This window comes from Phyllobates terribilis, unplaced genomic scaffold (genome assembly GCF_046119375.1).
Source record: "Phyllobates terribilis strain yellow unplaced genomic scaffold, ASM4611937v1 Scaffold_108__1_contigs__length_5656254, whole genome shotgun sequence".
Classification (NCBI taxonomy): domain Eukaryota; kingdom Metazoa; phylum Chordata; class Amphibia; order Anura; family Dendrobatidae; genus Phyllobates; species Phyllobates terribilis.
The window spans coordinates 1,760,638-1,774,412 of NW_027362868.1; the positions used below are offsets into that span (position 1 = coordinate 1,760,638).

General features: G+C 42.4%; 8 non-coding genes across 8 annotated transcripts; all 8 read left to right on the forward strand.

Moving 5' to 3' along the window:
• Window positions 1-3,384: 3,384 nt before the first annotated feature.
• Window positions 3,385-3,572, forward strand: LOC141200867 (U2 spliceosomal RNA). Its single transcript, XR_012272568.1, has one exon. It is a non-coding gene; the product is annotated as a U2 spliceosomal RNA (small nuclear RNA).
• Window positions 3,573-4,692: 1,120 nt separating this feature from the next.
• On the forward strand, window positions 4,693-4,883 carry LOC141199289 (U2 spliceosomal RNA). Its single transcript, XR_012271046.1, has one exon. It is a non-coding gene; the product is annotated as a U2 spliceosomal RNA (small nuclear RNA).
• A 1,121-nt stretch (window positions 4,884-6,004) lies between these two features.
• Window positions 6,005-6,195, forward strand: LOC141199291 (U2 spliceosomal RNA). Its single transcript, XR_012271048.1, has one exon. It is a non-coding gene; the product is annotated as a U2 spliceosomal RNA (small nuclear RNA).
• Window positions 6,196-7,316: 1,121 nt separating this feature from the next.
• On the forward strand, window positions 7,317-7,507 carry LOC141199293 (U2 spliceosomal RNA). Its single transcript, XR_012271049.1, has one exon. It is a non-coding gene; the product is annotated as a U2 spliceosomal RNA (small nuclear RNA).
• Window positions 7,508-8,628: 1,121 nt separating this feature from the next.
• Window positions 8,629-8,819, forward strand: LOC141199294 (U2 spliceosomal RNA). Its single transcript, XR_012271050.1, has one exon. It is a non-coding gene; the product is annotated as a U2 spliceosomal RNA (small nuclear RNA).
• A 1,123-nt stretch (window positions 8,820-9,942) lies between these two features.
• LOC141199295 (U2 spliceosomal RNA) lies at window positions 9,943-10,133 on the forward strand. The gene has a single exon (XR_012271051.1). It is a non-coding gene; the product is annotated as a U2 spliceosomal RNA (small nuclear RNA).
• A 1,117-nt stretch (window positions 10,134-11,250) lies between these two features.
• LOC141199296 (U2 spliceosomal RNA) lies at window positions 11,251-11,441 on the forward strand. The gene has a single exon (XR_012271052.1). It is a non-coding gene; the product is annotated as a U2 spliceosomal RNA (small nuclear RNA).
• A 1,120-nt stretch (window positions 11,442-12,561) lies between these two features.
• Window positions 12,562-12,752, forward strand: LOC141199297 (U2 spliceosomal RNA). Its single transcript, XR_012271053.1, has one exon. It is a non-coding gene; the product is annotated as a U2 spliceosomal RNA (small nuclear RNA).
• Window positions 12,753-13,775: the final 1,023 nt, after the last annotated feature.

The window sequence follows — 13,775 nt, forward strand, 5'->3', positions numbered from 1 at the left end:
ATTATACAGAATATGAGACTGATTGGGCACATGGACCCTCAGTATGGTCAGGATCAAACGGGTCCAGGTCAGCAGGGGTCGCCATTCTTTTTAAAGGGAATGTTTTTATTGACTCTGTTCAAGAGGTTTTACCAGGTAGAATTTTATTAGTAAAAGCTTTTATTGATGGTTTTAAATGGCAATTTTTAAACTTTTATGGAGCCACAGATAAGCAAGAAAGAGCTGATATGTTGAATATGTTACCCTTATTTATTAATGATTCTGTCCCTCTTATTTTATCAGGAGATTTTAACTGCATTTTAGGTGGAGAAAAAAGGTTCTCAAGCTCCACAAGTAGGAATTATGATAAAACGTCTTTTATGTTAAAAAATGTCATACAAGATTTTAATTTAACAGATGTTTTTAAGGAGTGTAATAAAGACTTGCCTGCAGAGGAATGGGTAACCTGGAGCAACGTGAATTGTAGCTCCAGGATTGATTTTATTTTCTGCTCTAAAAATGTATTGCCTTTTAAATGTGAGCTTTTATCTAATGTTTTTTCTGATCACAAACTTTTATCCTTTTATGTGAAATGTAATGATTTTAAGAAAAAAGGAAAAGGTACCTGGAAGTTAAACATTTCCCTTTTAGAAGACCCCCAAGTTTTATCTGATTTTACTGAATTTTATTTACATTTTAAAAGAATAAGAGACCCCCATATCCCTATAAGTAGGTGGTGGGAAAAGATGAAAAAGAACATAAGAGATTTTTTTATGAAGGTTGGGGTCCAGAAAGCTAGAGAGAAAAGAGAATTTTATTGGCAACTCAACACTAGATTGGAGACCTTATATAAATTGAAGAGCCATGAGATTGAAGTAGATAAACAAATTAGTGACTTAAAAAGTGAAATTCAGCATACCTTGGAACAGAGAGGTAAAGAGTTAATTTTCCATGCAAAGGTCCAACATGTTGAAAATAATGAAACCTGTTCACGATATTTTTTTAAATGTATGGTGAAAAATCGTGTTTTTATTGAATCAATGGAAGGTAAACAAGACATAGAGGGTATTTTAGCTAAAGTGCATGAATTTTATTCCGAGCTTTTTAACACAAAATCTGTTGATGACCATTTTATGAAAAGTACTTTGGATGAAATTACAACTGTTTTAGACCCTGTCTCACAAGATGTTTTATTACAGAGTCTAACTGAAGATGAGATATCTGAGACCATAAGAAGCTTTAAGTCTGGTAAAGTACCGGGGCCTGATGGTATACCCATAGAATTTTATAAGGTTTTTTATGATATTTTACAGGAGGATTTATTTTATGTTTTTAGTGAGGTTTTTAATACAAAAACCCTACCGAACTCCTGGAAGAAAGGTGAGGTCTCCCTTATATACAAAAAGGAAGACAAAACGCAACTAAGAAATTGGAGACCTATCACCCTTCTAAATTGTGATTACAAAATAATGGCAAAAATTTGTGCAAATAGACTTAAAAAGGTAATAGGTAACATAATCCACCCAAACCAAGTGTGTGGCATACCAGGAAGGAGTGTTTGGGAAAATTTGAATCTAATCAAAGATGTAATAGATGACACAAAGTCGAGGGGAAATAAGCTGGCGGTCCTGTCTCTCGACTTTGAAAAAGCATTTGATAGAGTGTCACACCAATTCCTTTTTAATGTTTTAGCTAAAATGGGTATACCAGAAGGTTTTTTATGCTCTCTCAAAGCATTTTATCATGGTTGCACTAGTAAGGTTTTAGTAAATGGTTTTAAGACAAGTGATGTGTTTTTAAATTCTGGTGTAAAACAAGGTTGCCCTCTGTCCCCCTTGTTATTTATTTGTGCCCTTGAACCCCTACTCAGTGTCTTAAGGAGAGACAAGCAAATCCGAGGCGTCCATTTGCCAGGTGGGGGAGGGCTAGAAGCAAAAGTTACTGGATATATGGATGATGTAGCCATAACATGTAAAGATGCCCTGTCTATCCGGAAAACACTACGGCAAGTGGAATACTTCTGTGGTGGATCTGGTTTTAAAGTAAATTTTAATAAAAGCTGTATTTTAAATGTGGGGAATATGATTTTAAATGATGTACCGGTTCCTGAATGTGACTCTGTAAAGATTCTAGGTGTGATTTTTAACGAAACAAACAAAGGTAAAGAAAGCTGGGATCTTGTGGCACAAAAGGTAAATCAAAAACTATGTATGTGGAGGTTGAGGAAATTAACAATGGAAGGGAAGGTACTAGTTATAAAAATGGTAATTGTGCCTTTGTTATTGTACTTAAGTTTGGTGTTCCCCCCCCCCACACATACCTTTACGAAAATAATCAAAGCTTGCTTCACTTTTTTCTGGAGCTCCAAGATGGAGAAATTGAAAAGAGAGTTAGTGGTCAAGCCTAAAGAAAAAGGCGGTAAAGATTTCCCCGATTTTAGAGCTTTTGTTTTAATAAGATTTTTTGTTTTATGTTTTAATGCACTGTCGAAAAATAGTTATTGGTCATATTTTATCCGTTTTAACACAGGTTATTTTATGAAACGTCATGGATGGTTTGAAACAGTTTTAAGTTCCCCATATGCTCTTAATACACCAGAAAGCTATAAGATTTTAGGAACTATTGTAAACACGTATGACTTAAAAGGGAAAAGTGCAGAAGACTTAAGAGATAGCAAAATGATTTTAAATGGTTTCAAACAAAAGGAATCAATTGTACAGATTGGGAATTTTAATGATAATAAATGTACTGACATATGGAAAGTTATTAATGAACCCTATCTTTTTAATTCCCAGAAGGACCTGGCCTGGAGCTGTGTGCATGATTGTCTTCCATGTCGGGCATTCCAACACCGAAGAGGACTCGTGAGAACTGCCAGATGTCCAAGACAAAGATGCCTCGGAGATGAGACTGTTTTACATGTTTTATGGACTTGTCACTTTGCACGACAAACATGGACTACAATATTTCCTTTGCTTCAAAAAATGACAAACATTAAGGATCTTACTTTTGAAACTGTCTTATTTGGTCGTGTGGAGTGCCCCAACGCCAGCAAGAGGATCATCGCATGGAAGACAATCAGTACCATCAAAGAAGCTCTATGGAAGGCCAGGAACATCCTTCTTTTTAAACACGATGTTTTATCTGTGAAAGATGTTTTAGAGTTGGCTTTTAGTGAAATGTATATGTATTATTTATTGGATAAAAAGAGAAATGTAATTTTATCAAAACAATGGCTGGTAAAAGAATGGAACACAGCAATCTAAACACATTGTCTGTATTTTAATGTAATTTTATTGCCTTATTGAACTGAAATCAATTTATGTGCGAATGTATTTTAAAATGTAATGATTTTATGTTCATATCTAATGTATTGTAATTAAGTTTTATCCAATAAACGGGTGTACCTATGTTTGGGTACATTCCAAGTCAAAAAAAAATCTGTTCTTATCAGTTTAATATCTGATACGTCCCCTATCTGGGGACCATATATTAAATGGATTTTTAGAACAGGGAGATGGAAAAAGAGCTTGCTCTGTCCACTCCACGCATTGACCTGGTATTGCAGTATCTCCAGGACCGGTGCACCCCTTCTTTAATGCAGTTTCTAAAATCAGAAAGAATTGAATTCAATGCTTTTTGTTCATTTTGCTTGTTTGTCGGATTTTGGGATGGACTCTTTGGCTTTGCTTTTCTTCTCCTCATTGGATTTTTCATGTTAAAAGTTGCAGAAGCCAGATGACAAGCTCATTTTGGTTCAACTTCAGCAACTGTGCATTGCATTGCCATGTAATGTAATGTAATGCAATGCTATCTATCTAGCTCTCCCTCTATACTTCCTTTTGGATAAACAGACATATTAGGCAAGCATTTTGGAGCTTTCACCTAAATAACTACAGGTGGTGAGATAAGCTGCACAATATAATTGACCTTTCAGTATATTGTTGCACACACACCATCTATTTAGCAAATGCCCTTGTTATCAACAGCAGCCTTTTAAACTCACCTGAGCTAACAGGTATGTGCGCTGGTTACTCTGCTGCGCTTAAAATTTCTTTTTTGGTTTGCTACAATGCCTTTTCTGAAACGTTGTCTCCCTCTGCTGGAACACTGACTTCTTTCATTTAATGCCTGCAGACTATAAAAGAGAAACCAACCCAAAAAGTTTGGTTGATTAGTCTGTGGCATTCTTTTAAACTGTTGCTTATGGCGGTCTCTGTGAGCTTCTCAGTGACATTCAGCCATCCAGGTATCCCGCCTGCAGTAGACGGAATGTGGCAATGGAACGCTGGCTGCGCGTGTCATAATAGGCTCTGAGCCTTTATATACCTGCGCACAGCAGCAGCCACCTTCAGTCTGCTGCTGGACAGCCAGCAGCAGCAGCAGCAGGAGAGGTAATTAATCAGCAACCCTCCTGCTAAGGGTAGACAGCTGCTCGTTCCACCCCCCCCCCGCCTTAATTGGTTCTCCTCCCTTCCAACGGTGTTGAGGCGGGTGGGAACAGCCGGGGGTTGAGGGTACTGTGCTAAAAGAGGTGGAGTTATGCAGATCTAAAACGCGTGGATTGCAGCAGCAGCAAGCCGAAAAGTGCAGGCATGTGAGGGATCTAGAGGTTGACAGCATGTCTTCTTAACGGGAGTCCAGGTGGCCATCTCCACAAATGGACTTTTCAGAATCCTTGGGTGGCACCGTAGTCGGAAACCAATTCTGGTTATCGCTTCTCGGCCTTTTGGCTAAGATCAAGTGTAGTATCTGTTCTTATCAGTTTAATATCTGATACGTCCCCTATCTGGGGACCATATATTAAATGGATTTTTAGAACAGGGAGATGGAAAAAGAGCTTGCTCTGTCCACTCCACGCATTGACCTGGTATTGCAGTATCTCCAGGACCGGTGCACCCCTTCTTTAATGCAGTTTCTAAAATCAGAAAGAATTGAATTCAATGCTTTTTGTTTATTTTGCTTGTTTGTCGGATTTTGGGATGGACTCTTTGGCTTTGCTTTTCTTCTCCTCATTGGATTTTTCATGTTAAAAGTTGCAGAAGCCAGATGACAAGCTCATTTTGGTTCAACTTCAGCAACTGTGCATTGCATTGCCATGTAATGTAATGTAATGCAATGCTATCTATCTAGCTCTCCCTCTATACTTCCTTTTGGATAAACAAACATATTAGGCAAGCATTTTGGAGCTTTCACCTAAATAACTACAGGTGGTGAGATAAGCTGCACAATATAATTGACCTTTCAGTATATTGTTGCACACACACCATCTATTTAGCAAATGCCCTTGTTATCAACAGCAGCCTTTTAAACTCACCTGAGCTAACAGGTATGTGAGCTGGTTACTCTGCTGCGCTTAAAATTTCTTTTTTGGTTTGCTACAATGCCTTTTCTGAAACGTTGTCTCCCTCTGCTGGAACACTGACTTCTTTCATTTAATGCCTGCAGACTATAAAAGAGAAACCAACCCAAAAAGTTTGGTTGATTAGTCTGTGGCATTCTTTTAAACTGTTGCTTATGGCGGTCTCTGTGAGCTTCTCAGTGACATTCAGCCATCCAGGTATCCCGCCTGCAGTAGACGGAATGTGGCAATGGAACGCTGGCTGCGCGTGTCATAATAGGCTCTGAGCCTTTATATACCTGCGCACAGCAGCAGCCACCTTCAGTCTGCTGCTGGACAGCCAGCAGCAGCAGCAGCAGGAGAGGTAATTAATCAGCAACCCTCCTGCTAAGGGTAGACAGCTGCTCGTTCCACCCCCCCCCCCGCCTTAATTGGTTCTCCTCCCTTCCAACGGTGTTGAGGCGGGTGGGAACAGCCGGGGGTTGAGGGTACTGTGCTAAAAGAGGTGGAGTTATGCAGATCTAAAACGCGTGGATTGCAGCAGCAGCAAGCCGAAAAGTGCAGGCATGTGAGGGATCTAGAGGTTGACAGCATGTCTTCTTAACGGGAGTCCAGGTGGCCATCTCCACAAATGGACTTTTCAGAATCCTTGGGTGGCACCGTAGTCGGAAACCAATTCTGGTTATCGCTTCTCGGCCTTTTGGCTAAGATCAAGTGTAGTATCTGTTCTTATCAGTTTAATATCTGATACGTCCCCTATCTGGGGACCATATATTAAATGGATTTTTAGAACAGGGAGATGGAAAAAGAGCTTGCTCTGTCCACTCCACGCATTGACCTGGTATTGCAGTATCTCCAGGACCGGTGCACCCCTTCTTTAATGCAGTTTCTAAAATCAGAAAGAATTGAATTCAATGCTTTTTGTTTATTTTGCTTGTTTGTCGGATTTTGGGATGGACTCTTTGGCTTTGCTTTTCTTCTCCTCATTGGATTTTTCATGTTAAAAGTTGCAGAAGCCAGATGACAAGCTCATTTTGGTTCAACTTCAGCAACTGTGCATTGCATTGCCATGTAATGTAATGTAATGCAATGCTATCTATCTAGCTCTCCCTCTATACTTCCTTTTGGATAAACAAACATATTAGGCAAGCATTTTGGAGCTTTCACCTAAATAACTACAGGTGGTGAGATAAGCTGCACAATATAATTGACCTTTCAGTATATTGTTGCACACACACCATCTATTTAGCAAATGCCCTTGTTATCAACAGCAGCCTTTTAAACTCACCTGAGCTAACAGGTATGTGAGCTGGTTACTCTGCTGCGCTTAAAATTTCTTTTTTGGTTTGCTACAATGCCTTTTCTGAAACGTTGTCTCCCTCTGCTGGAACACTGACTTCTTTCATTTAATGCCTGCAGACTATAAAAGAGAAACCAACCCAAAAAGTTTGGTTGATTAGTCTGTGGCATTCTTTTAAACTGTTGCTTATGGCGGTCTCTGTGAGCTTCTCAGTGACATTCAGCCATCCAGGTATCCCGCCTGCAGTAGACGGAATGTGGCAATGGAACGCTGGCTGCGCGTGTCATAATAGGCTCTGAGCCTTTATATACCTGCGCACAGCAGCAGCCACCTTCAGTCTGCTGCTGGACAGCCAGCAGCAGCAGCAGCAGGAGAGGTAATTAATCAGCAACCCTCCTGCTGAGGGTAGACAGCTGCTCGTTCCACCCACCCCCGCGCCTTAATTGGTTCTCCTCCCTTCCAACGGTGTTGAGGCGGGTGGGAACAGCCAGGGGTTGAGGGTACTGTGCTAAAAGAGGTGGAGTTATGCAGATCTAAAACGCGTGGATTGCAGCAGCAGCAAGCCGAAAAGTGCAGGCATGTGAGGGATCTAGAGGTTGACAGCATGTCTTCTTAACGGGAGTCCAGGTGGCCATCTCCACAAATGGACTTTTCAGAATCCTTGGGTGGCACCGTAGTCGGAAACCAATTCTGGTTATCGCTTCTCGGCCTTTTGGCTAAGATCAAGTGTAGTATCTGTTCTTATCAGTTTAATATCTGATACGTCCCCTATCTGGGGACCATATATTAAATGGATTTTTAGAACAGGGAGATGGAAAAAGAGCTTGCTCTGTCCACTCCACGCATTGACCTGGTATTGCAGTATCTCCAGGACCGGTGCACCCCTTCTTTAATGCAGTTTCTAAAATCAGAAAGAATTGAATTCAATGCTTTTTGTTCATTTTGCTTGTTTGTCGGATTTTGGGATGGACTCTTTGGCTTTGCTTTTCTTCTCCTCATTGGATTTTTCATGTTAAAAGTTGCAGAAGCCAGATGACAAGCTCATTTTGGTTCAACTTCAGCAACTGTGCATTGCATTGCCATGTAATGTAATGTAATGCAATGCTATCTATCTAGCTCTCCCTCTATACTTCCTTTTGGATAAACAAACATATTAGGCAAGCATTTTGGAGCTTTCACCTAAATAACTACAGGTGGTGAGATAAGCTGCACAATATAATTGACCTTTCAGTATATTGTTGCACACACACCATCTATTTAGCAAATGCCCTTGTTATCAACAGCAGCCTTTTAAACTCACCTGAGCTAACAGGTATGTGAGCTGGTTACTCTGCTGCGCTTAAAATTTCTTTTTTGGTTTGCTACAATGCCTTTTCTGAAACGTTGTCTCCCTCTGCTGGAACACTGACTTCTTTCATTTAATGCCTGCAGACTATAAAAGAGAAACCAACCCAAAAAGTTTGGTTGATTAGTCTGTGGCATTCTTTTAAACTGTTGCTTATGGCGGTCTCTGTGAGCTTCTCAGTGACATTCAGCCATCCAGGTATCCTGCCTGCAGTAGACGGAATGTGGCAATGGAACGCTGGCTGCGCGTGTCATAATAGGCTCTGAGCCTTTATATACCTGCGCACAGCAGCAGCCACCTTCAGTCTGCTGCTGGACAGCCAGCAGCAGCAGCAGCAGGAGAGGTAATTAATCAGCAACCCTCCTGCTGAGGGTAGACAGCTGCTCGTTCCACCCACCCCCGCGCCTTAATTGGTTCTCCTCCCTTCCAACGGTGTTGAGGCGGGTGGGAACAGCCAGGGGTTGAGGGTACTGTGCTAAAAGAGGTAGAGTTATGCAGATCTAAAACGCGTGGATTGCAGCAGCAGCAAGCCGAAAAGTGCAGGCATGTGAGGGATCTAGAGGTTGACAGCATGTCTTCTTAACGGGAGTCCAGGTGGCCATCTCCACAAATGGACTTTTCAGAATCCTTGGGTGGCACCGTAGTCGGAAACCAATTCTGGTTATCGCTTCTCGGCCTTTTGGCTAAGATCAAGTGTAGTATCTGTTCTTATCAGTTTAATATCTGATACGTCCCCTATCTGGGGACCATATATTAAATGGATTTTTAGAACAGGGAGATGGAAAAAGAGCTTGCTCTGTCCACTCCACGCATTGACCTGGTATTGCAGTATCTCCAGGACCGGTGCACCCCTTCTTTAATGCAGTTTCTAAAATCAGAAAGAATTGAATTCAATGCTTTTTGTTCATTTTGCTTGTTTGTCGGATTTTGGGATGGACTCTTTGGCTTTGCTTTTCTTCTCCTCATTGGATTTTTCATGTTAAAAGTTGCAGAAGCCAGATGACAAGCTCATTTTGGTTCAACTTCAGCAACTGTGCATTGCATTGCCATGTAATGTAATGTAATGCAATGCTATCTATCTAGCTCTCCCTCTATACTTCCTTTTGGATAAACAGACATATTAGGCAAGCATTTTGGAGCTTTCACCTAAATAACTACAGGTGGTGAGATAAGCTGCACAATATAATTGACCTTTCAGTATATTGTTGCACACACACCATCTATTTAGCAAATGCCCTTGTTATCAACAGCAGCCTTTTAAACTCACCTGAGCTAACAGGTATGTGAGCTGGTTACTCTGCTGCGCTTAAAATTTCTTTTTTGGTTTGCTACAATGCCTTTTCTGAAACGTTGTCTCCCTCTGCTGGAACACTGACTTCTTTCATTTAATGCCTGCAGACTATAAAAGAGAAACCAACCCAAAAAGTTTGGTTGATTAGTCTGTGGCATTCTTTTAAACTGTTGCTTATGGCGGTCTCTGTGAGCTTCTCAGTGACATTCAGCCATCCAGGTATCCCGCCTGCAGTAGACGGAATGTGGCAATGGAACGCTGGCTGCGCGTGTCATAATAGGCTCTGAGCCTTTATATACCTGCGCACAGCAGCAGCCACCTTCAGTCTGCTGCTGGACAGCCAGCAGCAGCAGCAGCAGGAGAGGTAATTAATCAGCAACCCTCCTGCTAAGGGTAGACAGCTGCTCGTTCCACCCCCCCCCCCCCGCCTTAATTGGTTCTCCTCCCTTCCAACGGTGTTGAGGCGGGTGGGAACAGCCGGGGGTTGAGGGTACTGTGCTAAAAGAGGTGGAGTTATGCAGATCTAAAACGCGTGGATTGCAGCAGCAGCAAGCCGAAAAGTGCAGGCATGTGAGGGATCTAGAGGTTGACAGCATGTCTTCTTAACGGGAGTCCAGGTGGCCATCACCACAAATGGACTTTTCAGAATCCTTGGGTGGCACCGTAGTCGGAAACCAATTCTGGTTATCGCTTCTCGGCCTTTTGGCTAAGATCAAGTGTAGTATCTGTTCTTATCAGTTTAATATCTGATACGTCCCCTATCTGGGGACCATATATTAAATGGATTTTTAGAACAGGGAGATGGAAAAAGAGCTTGCTCTGTCCACTCCACGCATTGACCTGGTATTGCAGTATCTCCAGGACCGGTGCACCCCTTCTTTAATGCAGTTTCTAAAATCAGAAAGAATTGAATTCAATGCTTTTTGTTCATTTTGCTTGTTTGTCGGATTTCGGGATGGACTCTTTGGCTTTGCTTTTCTTCTCCTCATTGGATTTTTCATGTTAAAAGTTGCAGAAGCCAGATGACAAGCTCATTTTGGTTCAACTTCAGCAACTGTGCATTGCATTGCCATGTAATGTAATGTAATGCAATGCTATCTATCTAGCTCTCCCTCTATACTTCCTTTTGGATAAACAGACATATTAGGCAAGCATTTTGGAGCTTTCACCTAAATAACTACAGGTGGTGAGATAAGCTGCACAATATAATTGACCTTTCAGTATATTGTTGCACACACACCATCTATTTAGCAAATGCCCTTGTTATCAACAGCAGCCTTTTAAACTCACCTGAGCTAACAGGTATGTGAGCTGGTTACTCTGCTGCGCTTAAAATTTCTTTTTTGGTTTGCTACAATGCCTTTTCTGAAACGTTGTCTCCCTCTGCTGGAACACTGACTTCTTTCATTTAATGCCTGCAGACTATAAAAGAGAAACCAACCCAAAAAGTTTGGTTGATTAGTCTGTGGCATTCTTTTAAACTGTTGCTTATGGCGGTCTCTGTGAGCTTCTCAGTGACATTCAGCCATCCAGGTATCCCGCCTGCAGTAGACGGAATGTGGCAATGGAACGCTGGCTGCGCGTGTCATAATAGGCTCTGAGCCTTTATATACCTGCGCACAGCAGCAGCCACCTTCAGTCTGCTGCTGGACAGCCAGCAGCAGCAGCAGGAGAGGTAATTAATCAGCAACCCTCCTGCTAAGGGTAGACAGCTGCTCGTTCCACCCCCCCCCCGCCTTAATTGGTTCTCCTCCCTTCCAACGGTGTTGAGGCGGGTGGGAACAGCCGGGGGTTGAGGGTACTGTGCTAAAAGAGGTGGAGTTATGCAGATCTAAAACGCGTGGATTGCAGCAGCAGCAAGCCGAAAAGTGCAGGCATGTGAGGGATCTAGAGGTTGACAGCATGTCTTCTTAACGGGAGTCCAGGTGGCCATCTCCACAAATGGACTTTTCAGAATCCTTGGGTGGCACCGTAGTCGGAAACCAATTCTGGTTATCGCTTCTCGGCCTTTTGGCTAAGATCAAGTGTAGTATCTGTTCTTATCAGTTTAATATCTGATACGTCCCCTATCTGGGGACCATATATTAAATGGATTTTTAGAACAGGGAGATGGAAAAAGAGCTTGCTCTGTCCACTCCACGCATTGACCTGGTATTGCAGTATCTCCAGGACCGGTGCACCCCTTCTTTAATGCAGTTTCTAAAATCAGAAAGAATTGAATTCAATGCTTTTTGTTCATTTTGCTTGTTTGTCGGATTTTGGGATGGACTCTTTGGCTTTGCTTTTCTTCTCCTCATTGGATTTTTCATGTTAAAAGTTGCAGAAGCCAGATGACAAGCTCATTTTGGTTCAACTTCAGCAACTGTGCATTGCATTGCCATGTAATGTAATGTAATGCAATGCTATCTATCTAGCTCTCCCTCTATACTTCCTTTTGGATAAACAGACATATTAGGCAAGCATTTTGGAGCTTTCACCTAAATAACTACAGGTGGTGAGATAAGCTGCACAATATAATTGACCTTTCAGTATATTGTTGCACACACACCATCTATTTAGCAAATGCCCTTGTTATCAACAGCAGCCTTTTAAACTCACCTGAGCTAACAGGTATGTGAGCTGGTTACTCTGCTGCGCTTAAAATTTCTTTTTTGGTTTGCTACAATGCCTTTTCTGAAACGTTGTCTCCCTCTGCTGGAACACTGACTTCTTTCATTTAATGCCTGCAGACTATAAAAGAGAAACCAACCCAAAAAGTTTGGTTGATTAGTCTGTGGCATTCTTTTAAACTGTTGCTTATGGCGGTCTCTGTGAGCTTCTCAGTGACATTCAGCCATCCAGGTATCCCGCCTGCAGTAGACGGAATGTGGCAATGGAACGCTGGCTGCGCGTGTCATAATAGGCTCTGAGCCTTTATATACCTGCGCACAGCAGCAGCCACCTTCAGTCTGCTGCTGGACAGCCAGCAGCAGCAGCAGCAGGAGAGGTAATTAATCAGCAACCCTCCTGCTAAGGGTAGACAGCTGCTCGTTCCACCCCCCCCCCGCCTTAATTGGTTCTCCTCCCTTCCAACGGTGTTGAGGCGGGTGGGAACAGCCGGGGGTTGAGGGTACTGTGCTAAAAGAGGTGGAGTTATGCAGATCTAAAACGCGTGGATTGCAGCAGCAGCAAGCCGAAAAGTGCAGGCATGTGAGGGATCTAGAGGTTGACAGCATGTCTTCTTAACGGGAGTCCAGGTGGCCATCTCCACAAATGGACTTTTCAGAATCCTTGGGTGGCACCGTAGTCGGAAACCAATTCTGGTTATCGCTTCTCGGCCTTTTGGCTAAGATCAAGTGTAGTATCTGTTCTTATCAGTTTAATATCTGATACGTCCCCTATCTGGGGACCATATATTAAATGGATTTTTAGAACAGGGAGATGGAAAAAGAGCTTGCTCTGTCCACTCCACGCATTGACCTGGTATTGCAGTATCTCCAGGACCGGTGCACCCCTTCTTTAATGCAGTTTCTAAAATCAGAAAGAATTGAATTCAATGCTTTTTGTTCATTTTGCTTGTTTGTCGGATTTCGGGATGGACTCTTTGGCTTTGCTTTTCTTCTCCTCATTGGATTTTTCATGTTAAAAGTTGCAGAAGCCAGATGACAAGCTCATTTTGGTTCAACTTCAGCAACTGTGCATTGCATTGCCATGTAATGTAATGTAATGCAATGCTATCTATCTAGCTCTCCCTCTATACTTCCTTTTGGATAAACAGACATATTAGGCAAGCATTTTGGAGCTTTCACCTAAATAACTACAGGTGGTGAGATAAGCTGCACAATATAATTGACCTTTCAGTATATTGTTGCACACACACCATCTATTTAGCAAATGCCCTTGTTATCAACAGCAGCCTTTTAAACTCACCTGAGCTAACAGGTATGTGAGCTGGTTACTCTGCTGCGCTTAAAATTTCTTTTTTGGTTTGCTACAATGCCTTTTCTGAAACGTTGTCTCCCTCTGCTGGAACACTGACTTCTTTCATTTAATGCCTGCAGACTATAAAAGAGAAACCAACCCAAAAAGTTTGGTTGATTAGTCTGTGGCATTCTTTTAAACTGTTGCTTATGGCGGTCTCTGTGAGCTTCTCAGTGACATTCAGCCATCCAGGTATCCCGCCTGCAGTAGACGGAATGTGGCAATGGAACGCTGGCTGCGCGTGTCATAATAGGCTCTGAGCCTTTATATACCTGCGCACAGCAGCAGCCACCTTCAGTCTGCTGCTGGACAGCCAGCAGCAGCAGCAGCAGGAGAGGTAATTAATCAGCAACCCTCCTGCTAAGGGTAGACAGCTGCTCGTTCCACCCCCCCCCTGCCTTAATTGGTTCTCCTCCCTTCCAACGGTGTTGAGGCGGGTGGGAACAGCCGGGGGTTGAGGGTACTGTGCTAAAAGAGGTGGAGTTATGCAGATCTAAAACGCGTGGATTGCAGCAGCAGCAAGCCGAAAAGTGCAGGCATGTGAGGGATCTAGAGGTTG